Source organism: Ammospiza caudacuta, chromosome 19 (genome assembly GCF_027887145.1).
Source record: "Ammospiza caudacuta isolate bAmmCau1 chromosome 19, bAmmCau1.pri, whole genome shotgun sequence".
Lineage (NCBI taxonomy): Eukaryota > Metazoa > Chordata > Aves > Passeriformes > Passerellidae > Ammospiza > Ammospiza caudacuta.
Window position 1 is genome coordinate 12,443,856 of NC_080611.1, and position 15,792 is coordinate 12,459,647.

General features: G+C 59.4%; 1 protein-coding gene across 1 annotated transcript in view; it reads left to right on the plus strand.

Moving 5' to 3' along the window:
• Positions 1-15,792, plus strand: part of RBFOX3 (RNA binding fox-1 homolog 3) — a 121,564-nt gene that overhangs the window by 12,061 nt on the left and 93,711 nt on the right. The gene's annotated exons all lie outside the window — the stretch shown is intronic.

Sequence of the window (15,792 nt, forward strand, 5' to 3'; positions counted from 1 at the left end):
CTGCTCCCCACGGGTGACCCTCATCCTCTCATGCACTGCTGAGCTTCGCTGTATCAGCATCCCATCGTATCAATCTCTGCTGGTTTATGGCTTCTCTGCAGTTTAATCATTGCTGATGACTCGTTTCTCAGAAAAACTGAGTTTAAGGCTTTTGGAGAGTTATGTAACAGAGGTTGCCTTGGTTCCCTGGGCTCTGAACTCACAACCTTTATGTCTTTGCTGATCTTCCTCTGCTCAGGTTGCAGATTTATTCCTTGGTGCTTTGCTTCCTAAGTGCCTGCCACCCTCTCCTCACCAAGCAGAGCTGTCTCCACCTGGTTTTCCCCACCCTGCCTGGGATCATTCTTTGATGTTGCTCCGTAAAACTGAGCTGGGTAGATGAGTTTGTTCTTCCTGGATGGAATTTGTTTGTTCTTCTTAGGCACATGGGTTTGTTCTTCCTGGATGGAATGACAGCCTCTTTGTAGTCCTGAGCATCTCAAGTATTCCCACCTGGACTGATTTGTCAGGGGGCTTTGGGGTCTCTTCCAGAGTGGGTGTTTCCCCAGTGTGACATGGGACAATCCTGCAAGGACACTGAGAGAGGTCCAGGGGATCCCAGCAGGGACGTCAGGGCTGACACCAGCTGGGGGTACAGCTTTGGGCATTTGCAGTGGAAATGCTGGGGTGGGTCCTGCCATGAGCCCCCAGCCCTGAGCCCCCAGCCCTGAGCCAGCCCTCCTGCTAGCACTGGGCTAAGGACACCCCAGCACTGGTGTCTGCCACCCCACGCTCCACTCCCTCAGCCCAGCACCTTCTCTGCCAGCCCAGCACTGATGTTTACTCAAGGAACAGTTTTTTATCTGCGTGCGCTGCCCTGGGTTCAGTATTGTCCTTCAGAGAGGACAGAGCCTCCTGGCAGCACCGAGGGTTTAAAGGGCTCATGATAAAGATGCTATCGCTTGCCAAGCTCAGGGAAAGCCCTAAATATTCTCTGTGCTGTTCTGAGGGGGGTCAGCAGTCCCTGTGGTGCTGCTAACAGCACGGGAAGGTGCTGATAAGGTATCGTGTCCATCGGCTCCTCCAGGAGGGAAGGGATGAGTGAGGGGCAGCACTGCTCCAATCTCTGAGGAATATTGGATGTCAGGAGTGTTTCACGGCACATTTTGATATCAGTATCTGAGGAGCACGAGGCACAGATAAAGAACATCACCTTTGGCCACCCTGCCTGGGGACACTGCGAGCTAAAGGGCTGATTTTGCACTAACAACGCCCCAGGCTCTGGTTCCGTGTGTGGATGTGCCCAGGGGGCCCTGGCTGCTCTGGGCCCACCACGTCCTGCTCAGCATCCTCTGGAGCACCAATCCTGAATCCTTGGAAATGTGCTGAGAGCAGGCAGGCAGTTCCAGGGGCACCACAAGCTGCCAGCCCTGTCTCTGCTGGGGCTGGCCCTGTCCATCTCTGTGAAGGTTGATGAAGGGGCTGAAAGTAGAGAACACGAGCCCAGTGGAACTGTCCTGCTTGGTGTCCCAGCCTGTTTCCAGCCTTTGGAAGGTGATGTGCTGAGCACCCCAGGGCAATCCTGCAGCTCCCTATGGCACATGGATGCACGGGCAGTGCTGGGGCAAGAGGCTGCTGAGCACCAAGGAGGGATAAGCTAAGGATCAGTGTCACTAAAACCTCTGCTCCAGCCTAAAGCTGCCCCAGGAGCAGGGCTGTGGGGCTCTGGGGTGACTCTGGGGGGTGTGTGGAGCTGTTGGGGATGGGGTGCACCTGGGCAGGTGCGTGGTGTGATGGGCGTGCACCAGGGAGCAGGGCAGCGCTGCCAGGGGGTTGGATGGAACCGGGAGCAGCCCTGGACTTGGCCCGAGCCCTGAAGCAGATGGAGGGAGGAAGGTGCTCCAGCCAAGCTGCTTGGAAGGGCTGGAGAAGAGGAAGGAGGAGGGAAAGGAAGCTTTGAGTGCTGTGGGGGGCTCTTCGGGCAGGAGTTGGTTGCCGGTACCCCCAGGCAGGAGTTTGACTGCTACCCCTGAGTGCTGCCTTGGTGCCCATGTGGGAGCTGTGGGGTGTCCGCGGGGCTGGGCTCGCTCTCCAGCGTGGGGGTGACTGAAGAGACCCCCGAAACGAGCCCCGAAACGAGCCCTCCCCGCAGCCCCTGCAGTGGAGGGTCGGGCAGCGCCGGCGGCACTCGGCGAGGAACCTGCTGCGGGCCGGGGGGGCTCGGAGAGACCCGGGAGAGACCGGGGGGACCCGGGGGGGACCGGGGGTGATCCCCGAACCCCCAGCGTGGCCGAGCCGGGCCAGCAGGGGGCGCTGCGCGGCCGCGGCGGGGGCGGGAGAGGCCCGAGAGTCCCGGGAGCGGCGGAACCGGGATGGAACCGGGATGGAACCGGGATGGAACCGGGATGGAACCGGGATGGAACCGGGATGGAGAGGGGATAAAGGGGGGATCCTTTCTCCCATTGGGGTGTAATATCACCCCTGATCCCTGGAAGTGTTCCTGGCCCTCCTGCTGCTCCGGACACAGGCTCCACCCCCTCTCTATCCCCGTTCCATCCCCGCTCCATCCCCGCTCCATCCCCTCTTCCAGCCCCTCTTCCAGCCCCCCTCCATCCCCGTTCCATCCCCTCTCCATGCCCTCTCCATGCTGGGCTCCTTGGGGAGTGAGCTGGCCAGCGCTCAGGGTGAGGAGAGACACAAAGGCAAGAGAACAGGGAGGAAAACTCTGTCTCCTCTCTGCAGCCAGGGACCGTCCCTGGGTGATGATGAGGGGGTCGGGTCCCATTCCCTGCTCACTGCTGCTGGATGCTCGTGGTGATTGCCAGGGCTGCTCCTCTTGCTCCTCGCTGGGGTCTGAGCCCTGTGCAGCACAGCAGGGTCAGCCCTGTGGCTGCAGCCTGGCTCTGCTCTGTCCCTGGGACCCTCCCTCTGTCCCTGGGGCCCTCCCTCTGTCCCTGGGGCCCTTCCTCTGTCCCTGGGGCCCTTCCTCTGTCCCTGGGACCCTCCCTCTGTCCCTGGGACCCTCCCTCTGTCCCTGGGACCCTCCCTGTGCCCTGTGCAGCAGAGCAGGGTCAGCCCTGTGGCTGCAGCCCGGCTCTGCTCTCCCCTGGACCCTCCCTCTGCACTTGGTTATCCTGGCATCGACTGCTCCCCCTGGCTCTGCTGCTTCCCCAGCTAATGGCTGTGTCTGCCTCCCATTGATCCCAGCTGCAGAGCCGATTGATTAACTCCATTTCTTATTACACTTCATGGTGTTTTACTCCTCTCAGTGCTTCCCTCGTGCCAGCTGCTCGCCCTGCTCCTGCCGGGAGGAGAATCCCTCTGCCCAGAGCGCCCCTGGCCCCGCTCTCCTCACCCTGGCTGCCCTTCCTCCTGGGCCAGGGCAGTGCCTCTGCCCGTTCTGTGCCCGTTCTGTGCCCTGCTCCCATGCAGCTCCTGCCAGCGGCACAGCCCTGCAGGGTGAGAGGCCCTGCCCAAGGCAGGCACTGTGTTCTTCCCTCCCCGACACCTCCACGCTCACCACGTGCTCCGTGCCTCACCTCCTTTCAACTCTCCTGCATGCATCATTCAAAAGCCATAACATTATTTGGCATAAAATATTTACTTAACTGAGCTTTTTGCAAATATTCCCCTCCATTATTTTCCCTCCTTTTGGGAGCAGACACTGCTTCTCCTGTGCTCTCAAATGGCTTCTCTTAAATAATACAACAAGAACGTATGAACACGCAGTAGCCTTTTCCTTCCTCCTGAAATGCCCATGAATGTAACGGTGTCACCAATCCATTAGGGCCACACCAGCACTCGGGAACCCCCAGCAGTTCTGCCTGCAGAATCTCCTCACTCTGGGCCTGGGGCAGGCAGGGAAGGTGCTTTAGGAGGGAGCAGAAATACAGGAGAAGGTCTGACTCGATGCAGAGAATTAATATTAATTAAAGAATGTTCCTTTCAGGAGGGACAGCTGAGGCTTGGTGCAGAGAGTGCAGGAATGAGCATTCCCAGCCTGGTCCCCACAGGAGGCTGGAAGCAGAATTCCTTCCAGCAGGGACTTGGCTGGTTCGGGGAGGCCAGCCTGGGACACAGGGTGCTAGGGACAGGTCCTCTCGTGGGCAGCAGAATGGGCAGGTCCTAAAGAAGGGGATATGGAATTGTAGGAGCCCCTGGAGCCATCCATCTGGAGAGGCTCAGCAGGTCCCTGATCCTGGCAAAGGTTTGTGGTGTGCTTGGGCTTTTGCTTCTGCTTTCTTCTGACAAGGGGAGTGGTTTGTGTAGGGGGTACAGGATGGGTAAATGAAGATGGTATAGCATGTAATCTTATCCCCTAAAGAGTTGCAGCTGAAGCAATTACTGAAGATTAGGAGCAGGCCTGGTGTTAACAGGCCACACCTGTAGCCAGTAAGAACGGTGTTATAAAAGAGTGGATTGGTGGGAGCTGGAGTCAGATGGCTGCTGCAAGGACCAGGAACGGGCAGTGCTTAGAGGAGATGCCTGTGAGAAACATGGAGGAGGTGTGGAACTCTGGTGATATAGGCAAGAATCCTTGCCTATAATGATAGTGGAACTCTTGATATATAAGACAACAAGTTTGGAGCTGGAAAGGAGCAGGTTTGGGTTAGGAGTTGGACAAAATTTCCCTGTGAGGATGCTGAGGCTGCTGGGGAGCAGGAATGGAGCCTGGGAGCTCTGACCTGCAGCAGGGCCAGGCTGAGGCAGCTGAGCACTCACAGCGCTGCTGCTCTGTCATTCCCCATCCCGAGGGACTCAGCTCTGAGCATCCCGGCTGTGCCTGGGGCTGGGCTGGCCCTGGAATCCGCTCACCGCGGCCCTGGCCCTGTGTCCCCGGGCGGGGTTCCAGCGCTCCCCGTTCCAGGCGGCAGGCAGCCCTGTCCCTGTAGCGCGGGCAGGTAATTGATTTCCCGGCCGCGCTGCCGCCGTGGCTGCGCTGACACTCGCTGTCCCTGCCCGCGCTCCCGTCAGCGCTGCGACAGCCGGATCCTGAGATTATTGATAAACGCTCATCGGGGCTGGAGCCTGGGAAATTGCCAGCAACCCCAGCGGGTTTCTCTCTTGCCGGCATCATTTTTCTCGATGACAGCGTGTTCCGAACTTGGGCGGGGACGGGGCTCCCTGGTAACTTTTTGTGTTGTTGTTTTATGCATTGGTGGTTTTAAAAGATCCCTGCAAAGAGCAGAGTGGCGAGGCTGGGGAGCAAATGCCTGTGATTATCTCTGTCCTCCAGCCAGCCCCACGGAGAGCTGTGCTGGGCTGGATTCTGCTGGGAGCTCTGCTCTCACGGGTCAGCCCTGCTCCTCCATCCCGCTCGGTGCCTCTCCAGGATGAGGAATTCTGGATTCCAGCCTCAAGGATCCCTGGTTTTTCCTCAAGTCCTCTGCTCCTGCAGGCTGTTACCTGATGCCATGGCATCTGCATGGGCAGGGACATCAGGATGGTGTGGGCAGGAGCATCCCTGTCTGGAGCCAGGCCATTCCTCATCACCACGAGCCTGATGCTCTGCCAGGCCATTCCTCATCACCACGAGCCTGATGCTCTGCCAGGACAATCCTCATCACCACGAGCCTGATGCTCTGCCAGGCCATTCCTCATCACCATGAGCCTGATGCTCTACCAGGACAATCCTCATCCCCACGAGCCTGATGCTCTGCCAGGCCATTCCTCATCACCATGAGCCTGATGCTCTACCAGGCCATTCCTCATCACCATGAGCCTGATGCTCTGCCGGAGGGCACACCCCACCTGTCCCAGCTGCCCGGGCTGGTCCATCCCGATCCCCCATCCCCTGGAGCCGTGCTGGGTGGTGTCAGTGCTGTCCCAGCTCACACTGGGATGTGTGTGGGCACTTTGGGTCTCTCCCTGTGGCTCCTACTGGAGCTTGGAGCGTTCTTCCCTCTGCGGGCTCTGCTAATTACTGCGAGGTTGTGATCAGGAGCAGAGGGAAGTGTCCTTTGGTGCTTCTGGCACCACAAATAATTGAGCCATTTTTCACCTATGGCCACTCTAGTTCTTTCCACGTCTCGATTTTTCTCTTAATCGCTTGGAGATGCTGTTGCAGCTCTGGATTCACAGCCATGTCCAGGCTTTTCAGTAATCACCAGGATTTTGTGCTCCCTTGCTAACTGCTTGCTGCTTTCTCAGTTTGTGCTTCAGCTCCGGGGTGGAGCTCAGTTTATCCGGGCTGGGTTTGCTCTGTGCTGGTGTTGATGGAGCTCAGTTTATCCGGGCTGGGTTTGCTCTGTGCCGGTGTTGCCGAGCCCGGGCGGCGCCTGCTGGCCCCGGGATTTCTCAGGAGCACGTTCCAGCACGGCACGGAGCTCCCGAGCCGGCACAGCTTGTCTGGGAATTGGGGAGCCCAGGGCTCCGTGCAGCGGGGTCGGGATGGGAGGCAGCCCTGCTGCCCCCACCCAGGGCCGTGCTTGGCCGTGCCAGGGCCGTGCCAGAGCTGTGCTTTGCAGTGCCAGGGCCGTGCTCTGCCGTGCCAGTGGCCGGCCAGGCTGGGGCAGTGAAGATGTTCACGGCGAGCTGAAAGCTGTGATTTATCAGTGCTGGTTCCCAGAGGCTCAGGGGCTGTCAGGCACCAAAAAATCCCATCCATCACAGTGGGGGTGAGCTGCCTCTTTTTTTTTCTTTTTTTTTTCTTTTTTTTTTTTTTGTGTGTGTGTGTGTGTATGTTTTGGCCTTTTTATTCTGGAGCTGCGAGGGGGAGCAGAGTGAAAGGCAGCCCTGGGCATGGGGGGCTGGGGAACCCCAGAGGTGGATGGTGCCTCTCTCCTTCCCCTGCATTATGAAATCTCTCCCCTCTGCTGTGCTTTTGGGGGCTGCAGCCCCTGTGAGGTCTCCAGATTGTGCACAGGGGCTCAGCTGTGCCCTCCAGCTTGTCCCCGTGTCCCCCGTTTGTCCCCATCTGTCTGCACACGTGTGTGTGTGAGAGTACATCTGTGTGCAGACCTGATTGTTTGCCTCCGTGTAACATTTTCTTTTCCCGATGTTTATGGGCCATGGGATTGGAAGTGAAGCAGCTCCTTAATTGCTGTCAGGCAAGGAGATGGGTTATAAAGTTGCCAAGGGAGAAAATAGCTCGCTCTGGGGTAGATGCTGGGGTGATGCGGAGAGGAGGGGGCGGGAGGCCGGGAGTGGAGGAGATGAGGAGAGAGAGAAAGAACAGAAGGGATCAGCAGGCAGTGCCGGAGCTGGCTTGGGAAAGGAGCTGCTGGGGAGGAGGAGAAAGGGCAGGCAGAGGTGTGCTGGGCAAGAGTCAGCTCCCCTTGGGGAGCCTCCTGTGTGCCCCAGGATGGTGGCATTTGCCTTCTCCTGTCCCGAGTGTGGCTCCTTGAGCAGTTCACAGAGGGAATTCAGGAGGAAGGACTCCCTCCTGTCTGTCCTCGCCGTCCTCCCCGCTGCCGGAGCCTCCTGCCTGCTGCCGCTCCAGTTCCAGGTTCTTTGCTCGCAGCCCTCTTCATCTGCATCTCTTTCTTGTTTGCTTCGTTATGTGCCGGTGTGGCCCTGCGCCGTGTCCTCCTCATTGCGCGGCTCCTCCCTCTCCCTGCTCTCCCCGTTCCCCCAGCCGGGACTCCCTTTCTCCCTTTCCCTTCCCTCCCTGCCAGCGCCGCACATGAAAGCGCCCTGATGGCCACGGCGCGATAGCAGAGACGGAACTTAATTTCACAGCGTTTTCATATAATACTCCATAAAACTGAGCGAATTTGCTGGAGTCCAAATGCATCTCATTATGCAGAGTCATTGGAAGGGAGCGTTTCTGTTCGGGGCCTCGGTGAGGGGATGCTGCAGAAGAAGGGAAAAATAATTAATTAGGTGCTGCTCTGGATCAAAGATCCTGCATTGCAAGGCACATTAAATAAACGCCTGGCTCATGAATTAAAGCTGCACCAAACCCCGTTTGCCTGGCCCCACACAGAAACCTTCTGTGGAGCTGAAGGGGTGTATGGGGAGATCTTTGGCTGGGCCTGTGCCCCAGGAGGAGGGGATGGAGCAGGGCAGGAGAGGGAGATGGATCTGGGCACGGAGGGGATGGATCACAGCGTGCTCAGCCAGGCAGGAGCAGGAGGCCTTGAGGAGGAAACACCAAGTGTGGCCTTGTTCCTTGGCATTCCCCCGTGCCCTGGTGTGGGAAGCAGTGCTGGCCAGAGCTCCTGCCCCGGTGGATGGCAGTGCTGCTCCCACGGCAGGACAGGACAGGGCAGGTGGATTGAAACTGCAGCCACAGGAGAGCAGAGCAGAGAGCTCGCTTCACTTCACACTGTTAATTAATCTCCGAGCCAATGAGGATGCTCTCATCTGGTCTTTACTTAATCCATAACCCAGAAATCCTCAAATTATGTCATTTGTTCAATACAGATGAAAATAATTACTGTGGGAAAGAGGCAACAAGTCGCATTTGCGATGTTCCCCATCGCGCAGTCAGCGTGGTGCGGTGGCGGTGGGAGCGCCTGCAGGGCTGAGCAGCAGTGGGATCCTGTGGGGGAGCACCCAGGGTGATCCCCAGAGGTGTCAGGGCCTCACTCACACCCAGGGCTGCTCCTCTCTCCCCTCCATGCCCTGCTGTGCCCATGCCAGGCACTCTGAGCATCCCCTGGCACGTCCCCAAAGGGCTCCAATGCAGGACGAGCCCCTGGGCTGGGCTGCCTGCACGGGGCAACCCCTCACCCCCTGTCCCTGCTCATCCGGGGGTTGTGGGGTTCCCTGACCCCTTCCTGGGGGGAAAGCTTTGCTGTGAGTGGTTAAGGCAGCTACCAGCTCGCACACAACTAACAGAAGGAGCTGTTGTAACAAAAAATCCATAGTGGTTGTTTGCTAAAATGGCTGTAATGAATTGAAAAATATGACAAACTGCTGCAGGCAGCTACTGGGAGGTGTCAGGGCCCTCAGCCCAGCTCTGCAGCTCACCTGGGTCACCCAACACGGTGGAATCCTTTCAGAGGAGAGAAAAACCAAGTTTTTCTCCGTGCTATCAATTTAAATAAATTACCTATTACATTAGCTGCACTTAAAGCAAAGCAAGAAATCAATCCCTGCCTCGGCTGCTCTAAACCCTTGGTTTGCGCCGTGAAAGCTGTGACTGTCAGAGGTGCCCTGGCACTGGGGGCTGTGTGTTGGGGGCACTGCCCAGATGCCCTCAGTGCTGCTGCCCTGGGTGCTGCAGGTACCCTGAGGTGCCCCCAGGTGAGTGGGAGCTCTGTGCCAGGCTGGGCTGGCTCTGCATCCCTGAGCATTGGCACCTCGGGGCACTGAGCCCCAGGGCAGCTGTGAGGATTGATCCTGGCTGATCCTGATGGGTCCTGATTGATCCTAGATCCCACCAGCTCCAGGGGGTGAGCAGAGCCTGCCCAGCCAGCACAGGGGTGAGGCAGGGATGGATGCAGGGAGCAGCAGGAGGCAGGGATGCAGGCAGGGCTGCAGGATGGATGCAGGGATGGATGCAGGGAGCAGCAGGATGCAGGGATGCAGGCAGGGGTGTAAGGATGGATGTAGGAAGCAGAAATGTGGGCAGGCACCCCTGTGGGAGCTGGGCAGGGCAGGATCCCAGAGGGCAGGGCACGTTTCAGGAGCAGCCTTTCAGGCGTGGCTGTTCCCTTTGTTTTTTTCCCTGCTGAAAGTGCTGCCTCGTGCAAAGCCGCTCGAGCTCCTCGGATAAATTAGCATCCAGGGGATTGTTTTCCTCTACATTTTGTGCAGTTGCATAAGAGGGAGGAACGGAGGAGCCCAAGGAGCAGATTGCTTTGTGGAAGCATGAAACAGCCAGAGCCAGAGCCGCTGCCCCTCCTGCTGCCTGCAGCTGGCTGAGGCTGCGGGGTCGGAGCTGCTGGAGCTCCTCACCTGGGCGGGACAGGACAGGAGGGCAGGGGCTCTCTCTGGGCATCTCCGGGCCGTGCCCAGGTGTGCCAGTCCCCAGTGAGACCGTGCCCAGCAGCAGAGCCCCAGCCCTCCTGCCAGGACAGCCCCTGCCTGCTGCTGCTGCTCTGCCTCCTGCTCCGAGGGGCTGGGGGAGCCAGGGGAGCCCCAAGAGGAGCTCTGGGCGCTCCCCAGCGGGGCCGTTCCCATCACGAGGAGGAGGAGGAGCGGGAGGAAGGTGTCGGTATCCACTCAGCCGCCTCCCACTGGCCCCATCGATTGTAGCGATCGCAGGGTGAGGATCGTGCGAGGCGATCGATGTCCCGCAGCCCTGGCAGCGAGGCACGGCCGGAGGGTTTGGTTTAACCCTTCTCGCACCCCCGTGCGGCTCCCCGGGGCTCGGGGGCTGCTGCCTGGCCGGGCTGGGCTGCACATTCGTGGTTCCTGACCTGCGTTATTCCCTGCGAGCCTGACCCCGTCCTGCTGTCGGGTGACCTCCCTGGGGGCTTTTCCCGTGCCGGAGCAGGGGGAGATGCCGATGGGCTTCTCGGGCAGCACCGCCGAGCCGTGGCCTGCCCGGGGGGTCCGGTCCGGGCTGGGCTGGGCTCAGCACCCCGGTGATAACTCCGGCGCTATCGCTTCGCCTTCCCCCGGGAGCAGCTGGAGATGGGCAGGGGCGGGATCAGAGACCCGGCCGGGCTCGGACGGGCAGGAGGGCGAAGAGAAGGAGCAGGGAGGGAGGGCAGGGGCTGCGGGGATGCCGGCGATGCTGGGGAGAGGAGGGAGCCGCGGAGCGCGCTGGGAGCGCTTGCATAACCCGCAGCCAGAGTTTGCTGAGGCATGAGTGATGGGGGTAAACGGGATTATCGCACAGAAGGGACCGGTGCAATAACAAACATCTCATCCAGCGCCGCCCCGGTGCGGAGCGGGCTGCGGGGACGGCACCGGAGCCCGTGCGGGGCTCGGGGCTGAACGGGAGCCCTCGGGCGCGGCTCCGCTGCTCTGTGGGAGCCGGCCCGGCTCTCCGGCTCCTGTGAGTGCAGCGCCGTGTCCGCGCGGGGCTGGGAGCTGCTTTGGGGTGAGCTGATGTCCTGCAGAGGGCTCGGTGGGGTTCTCGGGCCGCTCGCAGCCTGCGGGGACCTGCGGGTCCCAGGGTGGCACCGGGATGTGCCCGGGTGCGGGCAGTGGCCGCGGATGCCCGGCCCGGATCCCGGAGGGGAGGGAGCTGTGCCGTGCCCTGCCCTGGCATCCGGGGGGTGCCCGGCCCCGCTGGGCTGGCTCTGACACAGCCCCGCACCCCGTGTGGCAGCGGCGCTTCTGTGGGGAGGGGGCGGAGTGATGGGAGCCCCTCCAGCGGGCAGGGCGGGACCGGGACAGGCAGAGCTGGGGCTCTGAGGGCTGGGATGGAGGTAAAGAGGATTATCTCACAGGCCACAGGCAGGGGACAGCAGCCCGGGCGGGACCGGGACAGGCAGTGCTGGGGCTCTGAGGGGTTCAGGGGAGGCAGTGCTGGGCCCAGGGGCTTCTGCTCTCTGGCATCTCCTCGGAACACTGCAGGACTGAAGGCACAAAAGTCTCCCTTGACTTTGTTACCGTGGCTGGGAGAGGCTCTTTAGCCACATTAACAACCTGCGATCTGACGGGAAAGATTAAATAACTCAGTCTCCTCCCCACCACTCACTTGAGATTCTGGCAAAATTGCCACAATTAGAAAAATTCACCTCGAAGCTTCATTGTGAAGGGCCAAGCCGTGAGGAAGCGTTTGGCCCAGAGGGAAGCAGGGGAGGAATTTCAGCTGCCTCTCATCTTTCATCATTTGCCTTCTCCTGCTCCTATCTTGGCAGCCCCAGTATTTTGCTTTGTCTCCTTCAGGTGACTAATCATTAGACTAATTAGTTGCTAATCAATGTTTAATTAAAATGTAGCGGTTAATTACTGGAGGTGGTACCGCAGGTTGACTACGAAGTGTGATGGAAATATTTTTAAGGGCAGTTCCCGGGGAGCTGTCCCTGTTCTGGGCTCAGGGCTGCTCCAGGCTCCCCTCCCCTGGGCGCTGCAGGTGTGACACACCTGGGACAGCTCCTGGGGTGGGTGGCTCCGGAGCATCCCTGACACTGCCCAGGTGTGGCAGCTGGGGATGGAGGAGCCTGGGCAGCTCTGGGCAGGGTGGGATGTGGAGGATGGAATGGGAAGCAGCCAGAGCAGGACCCCAGCGCCCTGCCCAGGGCACCTGAGGGTGGGCAGGGACCCCCACGCACTGGCTGTGTCCCCTCCTGGGTGCTGAGCACTGGGGACGGGCGCTTGGACGGTGCTGTGCTTGTGCCAGTGCCACCATTTGCATTCTCCCTGCCGCTCCCATCCCTTATTTCACCTCACTTGTCATTTTATGGCTCGCTTTAATGCCTGGAGAGCAGACCCACAGCATAACGAGGTCTGGTGCTGCAGAGGGTCCTGCGGCAGACACGGTGTCTCCATCCAGCTGAGACACTGGAGCACAGCGGCTGTGCCTCTGTCTGGGTCAGGCGTGGGGGGTCTGTCAGCTGGCCAGGAGCAGGGATGTGTTTTTGGGGAAAAACATTCCTTTTTTCTTCCCCTGCTAGTTAGAGGAAGATGCTAACAGCAGCCCAGGGGTTGGGTGGCTGGGGTGGTGACAATGCAAGGAACAAGCTATGTTTAGAAATAATTGCTTTGTCTTTCACAGAGGTATTAGTGCCTCCATGCTGGCAGCTACAGGAATTAGCTGGAAGTTTTGGTGACACAAATACAGAAGCAAAATTATTGCTGCTTATCATCGCTTCTGTGTGTGTGTGAGGGGAAAGAGACATCGCCAGGGCAGAGGGAGGGAAGCAGAGGGGCTGGAGCTGGGGGTCTCCACACAAGGCTGGCACATCCTTGGCCGGGGAGCCCAGCTTTGGTGGCTCTTGCTCCACCACAGAGATGCTGGTTTTGTGCCAAGGGGGTGTGCCCACCCCTGGGACAGTCACAGGGACCTGCAGCACCAGCCTGGGGAGTGGCACACCCTGGGGAACACTCAGTGCTGGCATCTTCCTGCAGATCCTGCTGCTGATCCAGGTGAGCAGCACCACAGCCAAGGGGAAGGTTCTCCGTGGTAAAATTCTGCTCTCCCTGATCCTGCTGTGCCCAATCCAGGCTCCTCTTTGGATGGAGGAGCCAACTGGGGGCCTCAGAAGTAGCACCGGGTGGCAGTGCCAGGTCACTGGGTGGCAGTGCCAGGCCGCCAGCCGAGGGTCCCTGGGGATGTGGGAGGAGCAGCAGCTCCTGTGGAATGCAGGGTGCATGGCAATGGGAGGATCCTCCCTGGGAGCAGGCACAGAGCCCCTCGGGAGGCTGCTGTCCCTGTGGCACAGCTGCTGTTCCATGGGGAGCACCCGTGGCTCTCTGCTGTTCGTTTCTCCTGGCTCCGGGAGCGCCGTCCCTGCCCCGTCCCTGCCCATCCCTGTCCGCCCCTGGTGGCCCACGGCCCCCAGAAGTAAAGCTGAGTGTTTGGGAGGAGCAGATCTCTGATGGAACAGGGCGGTTCCTGCTCTCAGATATGAAATTCCGTGCAGAATTTTAAATAATTTCCTCCTTAGTGATCCCAGTAAATTGAATTAGCTCTTGCCCCCCCGATACAGTGGATGAGGCTCCGAGGGAAGGGGAGGAAGGGGAATGTTCCTGGGCCTGTCCAGTTCTGTCCCCAGCATCGCCTCCTGCTCCCCCTCTGGAGCCAGGTCCCAGCTCCAGCTGCTGCTGTGAGGAGGGAGCTGGAGGTGGAAGCCCCTTTCTCTCTGCTCTGCCTGGAGGGAGCAGGGCTGGGAAGGAGCCTGGGCAAAATCAGGGGGATTTTGGGTCATTGTCCAGGGCCTTTTCTGTAGCCTGAGAGCTGGGTTCAGGAGGGAAGATGGGAATCACACAAGTAGCTCACTTTCAGGACATGTTTGCTGTGGTGATTCTGGTGTTGCTGGTGATTGGGTTTTTTTCTGTGTATGTGATGTTTGGTTTGTTTTTGCAAGTCTTAGAACATCAGAGCAAAGAGGGGAAAAAAAATCTCATTGCGATAGAAGCAGCTAATAGTGGGTTATAAATGTGTCTGTGGCACGGTTCATTAGCTGCCATGACATATTGAGGGCTGGGAGCGGTGTGATACCGGCAAATCAATTCCAAATTTCATCTGAGAAGGAATGTGGGGAGGCCAGATCATGCAACATGTTACCAAACATTCCTTCCCAGCCGGAGCGGAGCTGCTCCTCTCTCCGGGTGCTGCTCCTGCTGGGCTGCGGCGCAGAATGCAAAATAAATAAATAACCAAGCATCTAATTTACTGATGATTAATTTGCATAATTAGTGCCGTGTCAAATCACTTCACCGAGGTGCAAGGCACACTCTGCTGAGGTGTTTGCATGGACATCTTCGCAGGTTTCCCCAGGCTCACCCTATTTCACATTTAACAGTCTCCTGAGGATGTCACTTTGGCGTCGATGGCATTTCACAGGGTCCAGGGGGATGTGAGAGCCGGGGGTCTGCAGGGCCAATCCCCTGCCAGCCTTCTCGTGCCCCTTCCTGGGGCTGGAGCAGTGCCCTGCCCTGGCAATCTGTGTGGCAGTGGGTGGCTGCAGCCCTGGAGCCAGGGATGAGCTCATGTGGGCACGGAGCTGCCTGCTCTGGTGCTGCCAGCGCCCTGGAGAGGGGCAGCGAGGTGGGAGCTGAGTCCTGGTCATGCTGCATCCACTGCTGCTCCAGGGATGCTCTGGGAGGGGGCTCAGGGTGGGCGCACGGGGATGAGGCTTTGGGAGGGGGCTCGGGATGGGTGGGCAGGGATGAGGCTTTGGCTGCTTTGGGAGGGGGCTCAGGGTGGGCGCACGGGGATGAGGCTTTGGGATCAGTGCAGCGATGGGGCCCAAGGCAGTGCCTGGGAGGGGGCAGCAGTGTCTGAGTGCTGCCAGCACCCACTGCCGTGTGCCCCTCGCTTTTCCAAGGCTTTCTCTGCCTCTGCAGGGTGGTTTATATCCCTGAGTGCAGCCAATGCCGCAGCCCCCTCCCTTGCCATCAGGGCAATCCCAGCCCCAGCAGCGCTTTCCCCTCCCTGCTCCTGTCTCAGCAGGGACCTGGGGTGGAGCACGGGACCGGCTCTGGCTCCTTCCCTCCCTCCCTGGAGAGCTGTGGAACGCCGGCAGGTGAGGTGGCCAGGATGCCGTGGATCCGTGGAACGCTCTAAAGCACGCAGCGCTGCGGGCAGCCCCGGTCACATCCCTGCTCCTGCTCCCTGTAATGGATATCAGATTGTTCTCCCGATCTTGGCATTGTTTCAATAATTGACTGATGCAGCGCAGTGTTCACTGATTTAATAAGTTTGTTAGTGTAATAGAGGCTCAGGATTTCGCTGTTAATGTGCAGTGACAATTGCATTGTAGATTTGCTCATTACGTTACATAACTTAGCTATAAAATCTATCGGAAATTATGTTTAAAACAGCGTTATTGCAGAGCCCATCAGCATGGCTCTCCCCGCTCCTCCCACGGTGCTTTGCAGTCTGAGTGTGTCTGCCCAGTGCCTCGCTGGGATTGCACGTTCCGCTTTGGCTTTTTTGGGTCAGGGCATCTGACACCTGCCAGGAAACAGCCCCGGGTTCTGCCGTGCCATCCCAGCCTCCCCACTGCGGCCAGGGGTGCTGCAGGTACCCGAGGCAGCTCTCTGGGGGCAGCTCCAGCTGGCACCGTGCCCCCGGCCCGCTGGGGGGACAGGCACTGGCGGGGGAAGCTCTTGGCAGGCCCAGGCTCGGGCTGCCAGGGCTGTGCCAGGGCTGTGCCCGCTGCAAACCTCCCCATCTGGGCAGAGTCCTGGGGAGGGGCTGGGCACCCTTTGGGCACCTCAAACCTGGGGGTCCCTGAGAGCCGTGGGGGGATGTGGGGGCTGTTGCTCATTGTCTCGTGTCTCTCCCTGGGGCTGAGTGGC